Source organism: Chenopodium album, chromosome 24 (assembly GCF_948465745.1).
Source record: "Chenopodium album chromosome 24, dcCheAlbu1.1, whole genome shotgun sequence".
Classification (NCBI taxonomy): Eukaryota; Viridiplantae; Streptophyta; class Magnoliopsida; order Caryophyllales; family Amaranthaceae; genus Chenopodium; species Chenopodium album.
Genome location: NC_137857.1, coordinates 17,089,636 through 17,103,098, shown reverse-complemented (window position 1 = coordinate 17,103,098; position 13,463 = coordinate 17,089,636).

The following is a 13,463-nucleotide window of genomic DNA, read 5'->3' as shown; positions in this document are numbered from 1 at the left end:
TAACGTCCTAGAGACGTGAGGCCAATGGCCGGATAATAAACTAAGTTTGTAACTTAGTAGCTAAATTAACGTCCTAGAGACGTGAGGCCAATGGCCGGATAATAAACTAAGTTTGAAACTTAGTAGCTAAATTAACGTCCTAGAGACGTGAGGCCAAGGGCCGGATAATAATCTAAGTTTGAAACTTAGTATCAAGTTCAACGTCCAAGTGACATGCGGCCAATGGCCAGATAATTAAGCTAAACGCAAAACCGCTTGGTGGCTATACAGCCGGTCTCAACCTAGACCAGAGGCCAATGGCCGGATGGCTGCTTTTTTCACAAATTCGTCTGTCCCAAAATGGACAAAGGCATCCGGCGACACCCCTCCGGGTGCAATCGTCGCAGAGAGAAGTCAACCTTCTTACTCTACGTACCAACGCAGGCGGCCACAATTGGACGGCTGAATCAGCCATCCATAGCCGTCTGACCTGAGCAATCTAAGGAACGACTAAGTTTCGACAACCGGATGTCCAAAAGACATCAGCCGGTGACCGACCGAAGTTCTAACTTAGATTACCTTCTGAAATTATACAAGTCCTCCCAATGGGGTAAAAGGACATTGAAAGTATAATTGGATTACAAACACCCCAGGCGGCCATTTGCCTCCTGCCCCCAGGCGACATTCGCTTCCTGCCCTATGAAAAGTCAGGCGGCCATTTGCCTCCTGCCCTGTGAAAAGTCAGGCGCCCATTTGCCTCCTGCCCCCAGGCGGCATTCGCTTCCTGCCCTGTGAAAAGTCAGGCGGCCATTTGCCTCCTGCCCCCAGGCGGCATTCGCTTCCTACCCTATGAAAAGTCAGGCGGCTGTAGGCGTCGTTCGAAGTGCGCCTACGTTAAAGCATAGTGGTGAATATGCTTGGCACTCATAGGAAGTGGGAATTGACATATACGATTAGGGACACGATTAGGGACAAGGAAAGTAGGGAGCCGCCAACAAGTTTTTATGGAACTTGTAAACCGTTCACGGATCATTTAAGGCAACCACGAAAAGGGACAACGAAGGCAACAACGATTGACCCGTGAAGGTTACACCCCATTCATAATCCATGAGATTACTAACTCCATATGGTTCGGAACCACAAAAGGAGGATCGGGGATGATGGTACGAAGTGAGTCATGGAGTCACATTCGCCCGTATTGGCCTCTACTCGATTCTTATTATGAAAAATATTCCTGTGATCTCAAAGGTGTTTTGGGTGCTTTTGTCCCTTGGGAGAGTTACAACTCGAAGACTGGTCCGGAGGGCTTCTGTATCTGCAAAATCAACGAAGACACCGTTTGGGTGGTGCTCCGCCTCCAACGCTCAAGTTAGTAACTTGAAGGAGAATAAAAAGTGCGGAAATTTAGGTGGGGATCTGCTTGGATTCCAAGCTCAGGTGTTCTCTGATGAGAGAGAAAGTAGGATGTAATAAATGATAGTAAATTTTTGAATAAGATCAGATGTCCCCCATTTTGGGGGAATATCTCCCTATTTATAGGATCCTTGGGAAAGGTGCCCTCCCCTAGGTCATCTGACCTAGGACAAATGGGCTGCGCCGCAATCAATGCGTTTGGGAAATTGGGCCTCTGAAAGCCGCCATTTTGAGGATGTATCTGGAGAGGCCACGTGTCAGCTGGAGATTGGCCAAGGATGACCTGCCAGCCTCTGACACGTGGCACCCCCTCATTGGTCCACTTGTCTAGGGTAAAAATTCCCTAAACATTTGCCCCTCACAGGTGCCACGTGGCAGGCCACGTGGTGCCTGTGACACGTGTCACCCTGTGAGAGGTGAGCAGTGAAAACGGCTAGGGTTAACGGTCATTTTTCCGTTTACCCTGCCTATAAATAGGAGTTTACCCCCCCCCTCCCCTTTTTCTCTTCTCACTTCATCATTTTCATTTTCTAGAGAGAGGAGAAATTTTTAGAGAGAGGTGTTCTAACTCCGACTGCGTACTTGCCATTTCAAGATTCCCGCGTGCTCACTCAAGAACACCCGGTCACCGACTGTAGCTGCTTTCAGATTTTTCAGAGCTTTTTTCAAAATAAGGTAACTATCCGTTTTCTTTTTTCAGTTTTCTTTTACTTGTATACATTCTTTTTTCAAAACAAAATAGATGGACTCCTCATCCACACACACGGCACGGCCTAGGACTCTCAGCCGGTCTCCTGGTACGGCTGAGTCTAGAACCGGGGGTGCCCTTTCCAGACAATCAGATCTCCTTTGCTCATCCCCAAATCCCTCCCTCTCTGTGTCTGTGCAGGACACAATGGCCAGAGTTAAACAAACGGCTGTCAAGCCGAGACACCGGCGCGCTAGAAGAGTGCGCGCTGACGAGGTTTCTGGGGAGGAGGGCTATGAGAGTCCGGATGAGCCGGAGATTTCTGAGAGTGGCGCCTCCTCACAAGAAGTGAGTGAGTCAGGCGGTGAAGAGGCCGCCTTATCCTCTGAACCAAAGGAAAGAAATGGGTCAGGCGGCGAAGAGGCTGCTGAGAGATCAGGGTCGGAGACTTCCGGCTCTGCACAAGAGAACTTCGCGGCTGACTATCAAGTGCCGGCGAAGACTATAGATAAGCCTGACCCCAGAAAAATAAGAATGCTGCCGGCTGACAGGGCCCTACTAAAGAGCAGCTTCAAGGTCTTTAAGGAAAAGCATCCATTTGGGAACGGGTGGTATGTGACGATTCCGCCTGCGGACGCCGTTATGGCCTGGAAGGATGATATCCCAAATGCAGACAACTACTTCGTCTGCTACAAGGCGGTTATTGAAGCCGGTCTCCGATTCCCCCTCCATACTGGGATCAGGAAGATCCTCAAGGGGTATGATCTAGGGGTCTGGCAGCTAACCCCGAATTCGTGGGGGAATATACTCGGGTATATTGCCGCCTGCGAATTTCAAGATATAGAGCCTAGTTTTTCGGCCTTTGCTCATATGCACTATTTGAGCAGGGCCCCAGGCGGTCATGGGGCTTGGTATACTCTCACAACCTTGCCCCAATATCAAATAACTTTGGACAAGGTGTCCAAATGGGCTGGATGGAGGGAAAGGTTTTACTTGATTTCCTCTCCATCCCTTGAACACAACCGGACACTGCGCCGGTATAATAAGGAGCCGGCACTCCTGGGCAGGAAATGCGCTCTCCCGGAGCTTTCTACACGAGCCCGCCGGCAGATCATTGATCCTGGTTTCTTTGAAACCACCACGGCGCATATGGACGACGGGACGGAGATAATTGTCCCTAAGAATTGGATCCCCCATCCGGATTTTTTCAAGGATGAGAGGTTCCTATCCGCCTGTGGGCTTAGCACAATGTTTCCCCAGGGTAGATCCCTATACTTGAAAATCTTTGCCTTGCTTTCAATAATAATTTCTCTTATGTTTTTCTGTGCCTGATATTCCGTCTGACTTTGTAGCCGAAGCTAAAAAGATGGTTGATCCGGCAAAGACTCCGGCTAAGCCTGCTGCCCAGCTGCGCAAGGAGCAGCTGATGGCCAAGAAAGCGTCCTTGGAGGCCAAGGATGCAAAGAAAGGCGGGGTAAGACCGCCTGCCCCAATGCTCATTTTAACGAATTAACTCAAGTATTTTGCCGGCTACTAACATTTTGTTTTCCTTGCTGCAGGGTACCAACAAAGTTGTTCCACGCTCCTTCACCAAGCACGTAAAAAGGACTGGTGAGGAGCTCAAGACTCCGGCTGCCAAGGTCAGGCGGACCCCTTCCCAGACAACCTCCACTGCCAGACTAGATCGTCCTACGACTGGTGGCAAGTCTCCCTCCAAAGTACAAGCGTTGAGCGAAAGCTCAAAGAAGACGGAGAGGAAAATGCCGGATGCCTCAGAGGAGGCATCGAAGAGTGGCGTGCCACTCAATGCTGCAGCCGGCACTGCAACGGCTGGGGAGGGTTCCACTCCACAGCCAAGAACTCAAGGTAAGGCTACCATTGAAATCCCTTACCCACTTGACTTTATGAGGGTCAAGACTAAGGTAGACCCATCCGGTGGCTCAGTGAGCAGCTGGGGACGGATGAATGCTGCCTATGCTGCTTCCCTCTCACCAAGTACTTCTTTTGGTGCAGATGCTACCTCCGGGGCACCTGACTTCCCGGGCTTTGCCAAACGGATGGTGAGGACCCTCACCCGGACAGAGAAAGCCTCAGTACCTGATTTACAGGTAGTGGACTTTGACCGGATAATGGGCCAGCTGGCGGAGGTAAACTGTCTTAACTCTTAAGCTTATATTTTCGTTTCATTGTGTCAAGTGCTAATTTTTCCGGCTGGCTTACTCAGGTGATGCTGAGAGTAGACGGGCTCCGAGTGCCCTTCAGGCGGAAACAAGAAGAGGTAAATGACGCCAAAAGAAGGGTAATCGAAAATCTCAACTCTGCTGAACATGCATATTATATGTCTGAACTTTCAATTAAAGCAGTGGAGTTGAAACAGGAGAAGCTGATTCAAACCCTGACGGCTGCTAACGAGGCTGCGAACAACCGGGCCAACGACCTTGAACAAAAATTGAAGACTGCTGAATCTAACCTCAAGGCGTTGGAAGGGGCTGATACTGAAAATACCAAACTCCGGGCTGATAACTCCCGGTTGGTGGTGGCCCTGACCAAACAGAAGACTGAGCACCAGGAGGAGCTTGCCAAGGAAATTGCCAAGGAGCAGGCCCGGCTGGTCCAGGAGAATGAGAAAGACACGGAGGCCCGCCTGCAGCTAGCCTGGAAACTCCTCAACCCAGAAGTGGACTTCGAATATTACAAGCTGAGGTACGATTATGCCACGGCTGTGTATGATGCGGAAATTCTGGGAGAGGAGGCACCGCCTCGCTTCAAGGTTTGGGCTGATTTACAAGGATATGATGTCTCCGACGAGGAGGAGGAGCAGGCGGGAGGGCATGAAGAAGGTCAGATTGAAGAGAACCAGCCTGAAGAGGCTGTGAATGCAGAAGCAGACCTTTCCCCGGCGCAGGACCAGCCGGAGTTCCAGCCACCAGCTCAGCAGCCGGAGCAGCAACCTCCCCAAGAGTAATCAAACTCTTGAGTTCAGCGGCAGTATGCCAACCAATCAAGCTTAATTTTTACTTTTCTTTTGAATTTCCGGCCTGCGTGCCGAGTAACTGATGTATCCTTTACCGACCACGGGGTCGGGTAACAATGGTTTCTCTTCCGGATGTATTTCCGGGTAACAATTATTTTGGCCTTTTGAGCCGACTCTATTTATGAAGTATACCGACCTAGTCGGTTTTTCTTATACTTGCAATTTTTCGGTTTTCTCAATTTTTCACTTTTGCAAATATACTTGTGATTGTGAATTTGCCTATTTTATAATAAGCATGCGGCAGGCACATATCCGGCTGTCCTTGCCCCTGGACGGCTGTGTGGTTGGTTTAACCCAAACAAAGAGAGGATTGATTGCCTTAGGAACTTCTCATACTTAAAAGAGTATGGGATGTTTGTAAGGCAATCAATCACAATGGTGATTGCCCCAAACCAAGTACACAGCCGGCCAAATAACGGGCATGCAACCTCTGCCCCAGTCGGTATCAAACCGTCTGAGTATGCTTTATAGCCATTACGCAAAAAAGGGGTTTGCCCCAGAAGTACGCAACTTGAGGAAAACTTCTCTAAGTAAAAGACTTTCGATGTTACTCCGGCTGATACTTGCAGACAGCCGGGAAATTTTCAATCAAAAATTACTTAAGAGAAGTAATATGAACAGACAGCTATGAGTTGACTGCTTTAGCCACTCAATTGTTGCCGCCTGCATGGGCTTATAGAACAAGCATGGTGGCTGTTCTCTGCGACGATTGCACCCGGAGGGGTGTCGCCGGACGCCTATAGCCATGTTGGAATAGACGAATTTTGAGAAAATGGACAACCATCTGGCCCTTGGCCTCAGGTCTAACTGTTAGACCGGCTGATAGCTACTAAACGGTTTTGTGCTTAGTTTAGGATCCGGCTGTTAGCCTCTTGTCACTATGGACTTTTGATTTCATATAGTAAGTATCAAACTTAGTTTTTATCTGGCCATTGGCCTCAAGTTATTCACACGTTAAATTTACTACTGTACTCTTTCAATCATTAGTATGGGTAAACCCAGACGGAAATAAAAAGACAATTCATGAAACAAGAGCATTTCTCATTAATACCTCTTGTTAAAAAACTTACAATACTCAGAAGTAGTACTTTTTTAAGTTGTCTACATTCCAAGTTCTAGGCAGGCGTCTACCATCTGGAGTTTCCAGGCGGTATGTGCCATTCCTGACTTCTTCATAGATCCGGTAGGGGCCTTCCCAATTAGGAGTTAGCTTTCCAAGCTCATTGGCCCTACCGGTTGCCTCCATTTTCCGTAACACAAGATCGTCCACTTTCAAGGGGCGTTTGTGCACTCTTTGTTGTAGGCTCGCGTCATTCTCAGACGGTATATCTCATGTCTCAGGGCAGCATTGCCCCTGCGTTCCGGGAGGGAGTCCAATGCCAGCCGCATGGCCTCCCAATTTGCCTCTTCATCATAGAGCATCACTCTGAGCGTAGGCTCATAGTGTTCAATGGGTAAAACGGCTTCAGCCCCGTATACCATGAGAAACGGGGTTTCTCCGGTTGACCCCTTAGTAGTTGTCCGGATGGCCCATAACACATGAATTAATTCTTCAGCCCATAGGCCACCGGCTCTTTCAATTTTCTTTTTGATTCCGTCTGAGATGAGTTTGTTGAATGCCTCAACCTGACCATTTGCTTGAGGACGGCCGACTGAGGCAAAATAACTTGAGATGCCCTGATCTCCTAACCAAGTCTTGAGCTGAGGCGTTTCAAACTGAGGACCATTATCAAACACCATAGACATAGGTACCCCAAACCGGGTGATAATATTCTTCCATATGAAAGAGATGACATCCTTCGTCTTGATATTCTTAACTGCCTCCGCCTCCACCCATTTGGTGAAATAATCCACAGCCACCAAAATATAGCGCTTTCCGCCTGGAGCAGGCGTATATGGACCCAAAATGTCCATGCCCCATTTAGCAAACGGGACTGGGTTGTGGATTGCCGTCAGATCAGTAGCCGGGCGATGTATCAGCTTGCCAAACCTCTGGCATTTATCACATTTCTTCACAAATTCCTTGGCGTCTGCCTCGAGGGTAGGCCAAAAATAATGCCGCCTGGCTCTGACGGCTAGGGACTTGCCGCCTATATGGGAGGCGCAAAATCCCGCATGCAGCTCTTCGAGTACCTCCTTCCCCTTTTCCGGGGTAACACATTTCAACAAGGGCTTGAGAAAACCAGCCTTGAAGAGTTCTCCGTTTCTCAACTCAAAGTTTGCTGCTCTCTTTTTCATGACGGCTGCTTCCTGAGGTGAATCAGGGAGCGTGCCGTCTGCAAGATACGCCCGGATGCCATCCATCCAGTTAGAGCTTCGATCCAGAATTCCAATGGGCTCTTCATAAATACTTCGTTTTTCAAGAACTTCCCAAAAGACCGACCGAGGCGTATCATGGCAGGCGGATGATGCCAATTTTGATAGCGCATCCGCCGGGTGATTATCTGACCGGGGCACTTGATTCAACCTGAACTCCTCAAGTATCCCAGCCTCATCCTTGACAGCCTGAAGATATTTGATCATTGCCGGATGGGTCGCTTCATAAGTGCCCTCATACTGGCTAACAACCAACTGAGAATCAGAATGGGCGTCAATCTTTGTTGCCCCTGCTGCCTTACACATGCGGATTCCGGCTAGCAAGGCTTCATACTCCGCCTCATTATTCGAGGCCTGAATCTTGAACCGTAGTGCATACTCATATTTATCTCCTTCTGGAGATTCACAAACTATGCCTGCACCACAGCCGTTCTTTGTAGAGCTCCCGTCTACATACACCTTCCAAACCTGATCAACATTATCCGGGAGAACCGGACGAGTCATTTCAACAATGAAGTCGGCAAACGCCTGACCTTTCACTGCTTTCCTTGGTTCGTAGGAGATTTCAAGACTTTGCATTTCAATAGCCCATTTCAGCATTCTGCCGGATGACTCCAGAGTAGACATTGGCCGCTTGAGGGGCTGGTCGGTGTAGATTACAACCGGATGTGCCAGGAAGTATGGTTTCAACTTTTTGAAGGCCATATATAGAGCAAGACCAAATTTTTCCACCATGGGGTACCTGAGTTCAGCATTTTTTTAACACATGGCTAATGAAATATACCGGGAGCTGTGTACCGTCTCGTTCAGCAAGGAGAACAGCACTGAGAGCATGGTCTGAGACGGCTAGGTACATGTACAACTTTTCTCTTGGCAAAGGACTAACAAGCCTTGGCAAAGAGTGCAAGTATTCTTTCAACTTCTGGAATGCCGCCTCAGCATCATCCCCCCATTCAAATCTAGTCTTCTTCCTGATTGCTTGGAAGAAGTAAAGGCATTTGTCACCTGACCGGCTGAGGAACCTCCCCAAGGCGGCCAGGCAACCGGTGAGTCTCTGAACTTCCTTGACAGTGCAGGGTGACTTCATGTCAATTACCGCCTGTATCTTCTCAAGGTTAGCCTCTATCCCCCTTTGATCAATCAGGAATCCGAGAAACTTCCCAGAATCAACACCAAAGACGCATTTCTTGGGATTTAACATAACCTTATGCCGCCTGAGTGCGGTGAAGGTTTCTCGGAGATCAGCAAGGTGATCCGCCTGCTGCTTGGATTTGACTATCATGTCATCAATATACGCCTCTACATTCCTCCCAATTTGATCAATGAAGACTGTATTAATCATTCGTTGGAACGTAGCCGGCGCATTCTTCAAGCCAAACGGCATCACATTATAGCAGAATAACCCCTGATCAGTGACGAAGGCCGTCTTTTCTTGATCTTTTTTCCACAGAGGTATCTGATGGAAGCCGGAGTAGGCATCCATAAAACTCATCAAGGCATGACCGGCTGTTGAATCGACCAAGCCGTCAATTTTTGGAAGCGGATAACTATCCTTTGGGCATGCCTTGTTGAGATCTGTGTAATCTACACACATCCGCCAGGTACCATTCGGCTTCTTTACAAGCACAACGTTTGCCACCCAGTCGGGGAAATTACAAGGCCGAATGAACCTGGCATCCAACAGCTTTTTTACTTCGGCAGCTGCCGCCTGACTTCTTTCCTCGCCGTGGTTTCTCTTCTTTTGCCGGATGGGCTTCATTTTTGGGTCCACGGCGAGTTTGTGGACAGCAAGATCCGGGCTGATGCCTGGCATCTCTTCCACTTCAAAGGCAAACACATCTTTGAACTCTTTCAGCAGGAGGTGCAAGTCTGCACCCAGAACTGCATTAGCAACCGTCCCAACCTTAACTGTTCGCTCTGGACGGCTGTCGTCCAGAACAAGATCAATACTTTCACCAGCCGGTTGGGGACGGAGTTCCTCTGACCGTTCACCGGTCAGTGATTGCTATTTATTTTCTTTCTTCACCACCACCAGTTCTGCAGCTTTTCTCTTTTTTCCGGCTGCTGGTGGAGGTGAGGGAGCATCCTTGACATTGTCAAGGTCTATTGGTTCCTTCCCTTGGCCGTCTGCAGCCACAGTATCCTTGACGGCTGAGAGGTAACACTCCCTGGCCGTCTTCTGATCCCCGTTCAGGGAACCAACAGAACCATCATCCCTCTCATACTTGATGAGCATGAGAGAAGGGATGATTACAGCTTTGGCTTCGTTGGGGGTTGGCCTGCCAAGAATGATGTTGTAGGCGGTCAACTCCTCAACGACCAAGAATCTGACGACTAAATGTCGTCCTTGGCCCTTCTCACCCAGCCGGATGGGTAGGTCTATTCTTCCGGCTGGATAGACCATTCCTCCCCCAAAACCAACCAAGGGATGGGTAACCGGATGCATGCTGCTGGAGTTGTATTTCAGCTTCTGCAAGCACCGGAGGCTGATGATGTCTGACGAGCTGCCGGTGTCCATAAGGATACGTCCAACTAACTGGTTGGCGACCTTGCATTCAATGACAACCGGATCGTCATGCGGGCGGCGGACACTGCCCCTGTCCTTCTCAGTAATGAGGACATCCGGAAAAGTGGAGCTGGCAGACGGCTGCTCCTCATCATCCTTATCCATCTTTCGAAGATGGCTTTTGGTGCCCCGGATGGTAGGGCCGCCACAGGAAAACCCGCCTGCTATGGTGTAGACCGGATCCCTGTCGGTTTCCGAACTACTTGCAGGCTGGGAAGCAGCCTTAGAGGACTGGCTCTTGTTCTTCTTTTTAGCCCCGGCTGGGGACTTAGAAATATATGACTTCAGATGCCCTTTGTCAGCCAGATGGTCCAACGTCCGCTGTAAACTGAAGCAGTCGTTGGTGTCATGGCCAACCTCCTCATGGAATTGACAATATTTGTTTTTGTTCCGGGATTGAACAGAACTCTTCATTGGATTCGGCTTCTCAATGGACAGCCGGTCCTTTACCTCCATGAGGATGGAGTTACAATCCTTATTAAAGTCGTACCGGGGAACGTACGGTTTAAACTCTTTTTTCTTTTTCTGGGACGGCTGCTCAGAATCGCTGACTGCCCAGACTTCTTTCCTTTTCTTGCTCTCTTCTTTTTTCTTCGCCGGCTGAGCAGACCGGCTCTCTTTTTGTTTGTCAGACTTCTTGGAGTCTGACTGATTACCAGGCGTACAGAGGTCGGTTGCTTGTATATAGCTTTCCGCCTCCCTCAGGGCCGCCTGTAGCGTAAATGCCCCTTTTCTGACAAGGTCAAACTTAAAAGTCGACTCGTCTCTCAGACCCTTGAAGAAGTCTGTAAATGCTACCTCGTCAGACAGCCCCTGGATCTGAATTCTGACCAGGTTGAACCGCCTGACATATGAGCGTAGCCCTTCTCTCTCTCCCTGCTTAATGGTGCTCAAGTCTAAACTTGTCTTCTTAGCAGGGATATTCATTGAGAAGTTGGTGGCAAACAAGAAGGCTAGCTTCTTGAAGCAATCAATAGATCCGGCTGGCAAGTTGCCAAACCATTGCTGGGAAATGCCCTTCAAGGTAGCCGGAAAACAGCGGCACCAGGTGGCGTCATCCCAACCTTGTAAACACATTAGGTTGGTGTATGCCATCAGGTGATCTTCAGGGTTGGTGGTGCCATCATAAGCACCAACCAAAATGTTTTTAACCTTGGCCGGCTGAGCCGCCTCGGTTATATTGGCTGCAAAGGCAGACGGTTGTTCGCCTAGCCTCATCAACCGGAGCTGCCAGTCCAGTGGCTGGGCATTAGTATATGCCGCCTGACCTCCGAATGGGGGTGGCTGCATGAACTGGAGGCCATATTGCCCATACTGCGCCTGGGGTGCGTATGGCATAGACCCTATCATCAGCCGAGGTTCGGTGTTGACGGATTTACCGCCTGTCCGACTCTCATGCAAGGACATAGAGTTCCTTGCGGAAACTTGCTTGAAGCTGTCTGGAAAGCTTGAGGTAGAAGCTGACTCAGACTGCTGCTGCCTCCTCCGATTGATGACTTCTCTAGCATCAAAGGTGGACACTTTTCTAGCCTCCGGCTGGGGTCGCCGGGGCATCAGAATCTTAGACCAATCAAGTGTTGCGGCTGCCTTCTCCTTTGGATGGGGAGTTGGCTGCCTGTCCTTGACCGGCTTCTTCTTCTTCCCATCATTGGGAGTCTTTTTAGCCGGCTGACTCTTGGAAGAGCCTGCCTTGTTGTTGATCATCTTCTTGATTTCACCCTTGAAGGAGTTCATGAATTTCATGAGCTCGTTCCGGGTGACTGGAGCTTCTCCTCTGGTCTTCCGGGTTTCCCCATCTGACCTCTCAGTAGGCCGGCTGCTAGGGCCTGCCTTATCCAGGTTTCGTTCCAGCTGATCTCTGGAACGGATGGATTTAGAGATGAGAGAACCATCCCTAGAGATGTAAGTCTCAACATCATTGTCTTCTTCTTCATCCTCCTCCTCAGTGAAAACCTCCGGCTGAGGCTGAGGTGGAGGCTGGGGGATTTCAAATCCTACCGGCTGAATAACCGGTTGCAAGTCTTCCGGGTTACCCGACTGAGTACCCGGACGAAGAGAGGTAGAACTGTGAATCGGTACAGAATTTTGAACCATCTTGAGGTACTCTCCCCACATACGGCGCCAAATGTTTTGGGTGCTTTTGTCCCTTGGGAGAGTTACAACTCGAAGACTGGTCCGGAGGGCTTCTGTACCTGCAAAATCAACGAAGACACCGTTTGGGTGGTGCTCCGCCTCCAACGCTCAAGTTAGTAACTTGAAGGAGAATAAAAAGTGCGGAAATTTAGGTGGGGATCTGCTTGGATTCCAAGCTCAGGTGTTCTCTGATGAGAGAGAAAGTAGGATGTAATAAATGATAGTAAATTTTTGAATAAGATCAGATGTCCCCCATTTTGGGGGAATATCTCCCTATTTATAGGGTCCTTGGGAAAGGTGCCCTCCCCTAGGTCATCTGACCTAGGACAAATGGGCTGCGCCGCAATCAATGCGTTTGGGAAATTGGGCCTCTGAAAGCCGCCATTTTGAGGATGTATCTGGAGAGGCCACGTGTCAGATGGAGATTGGCCAAGGATGACCTGCCAGCCTCTGACACGTGGCACCCCCTCATTGGTCCACTTGTCTAGGGTAAAAATTCCCTAAACAAAAGGCATACAAACAAAACGTTCAATTTGCTCCAAACTATTATTATGCTAAATTGGTTGAATATTAATGCAACATATAATTCTACAATATCGTGATCACTTGATAAAACAACAAGATTAAAAAGGAACCTAAACCGGTTGTCCAAATTATCTTATTAGGCGTGATTTTCAATTACATATTCTCTTTAAACATGCAATATGGTGATCATAAATAATAATAGAACAAACATTAATATTGGAAGCAATCTAACAATAATTCCAACAATATAAAATCGTTAGAGAAATAATAGAAATAAAAGGAACATGATTCCTTACTTTGATTTTGTTTGCTTGCTAATATAAAAACAATAAACGCGTTAGTAACTTCAAGGAAAATAATTAAACAATAATTAAAATGGAATTAAATTAAATTAAATGAGAATTGATTTGGGGCCAAACCCTCAAACAGTTCTACCTTTCACGCCGTGGCTTAAGGACAGAACCCCGGGTAAAGTACGGACTCCTTGGAGTGCTTAAAGAAGGTATTTTGAAAGAGAGAAGGGTAGGCTAGTGTTTAGGCTAGAGCATAGAAGAGAAAATGAGAGAATTATTTGATGCCCCGTACATCAGAAATGAGGGGTTATTTATAGGAAAAAATGTGCTGAGGGAACACACGGAACCCTAAAATGACAGAAACCCTAAAACAGTATCCCGTGACACGGCAAAGTGTACCGTGACACGGTAAACTCCACCGTCAAACGGGAGAGAATCCCATGACACGGTACTCTTTTGAGTGACGCGGGAGACTTTTAAACAAACGGGGGAAGAAAACGCGTTAGGGTTTACGCG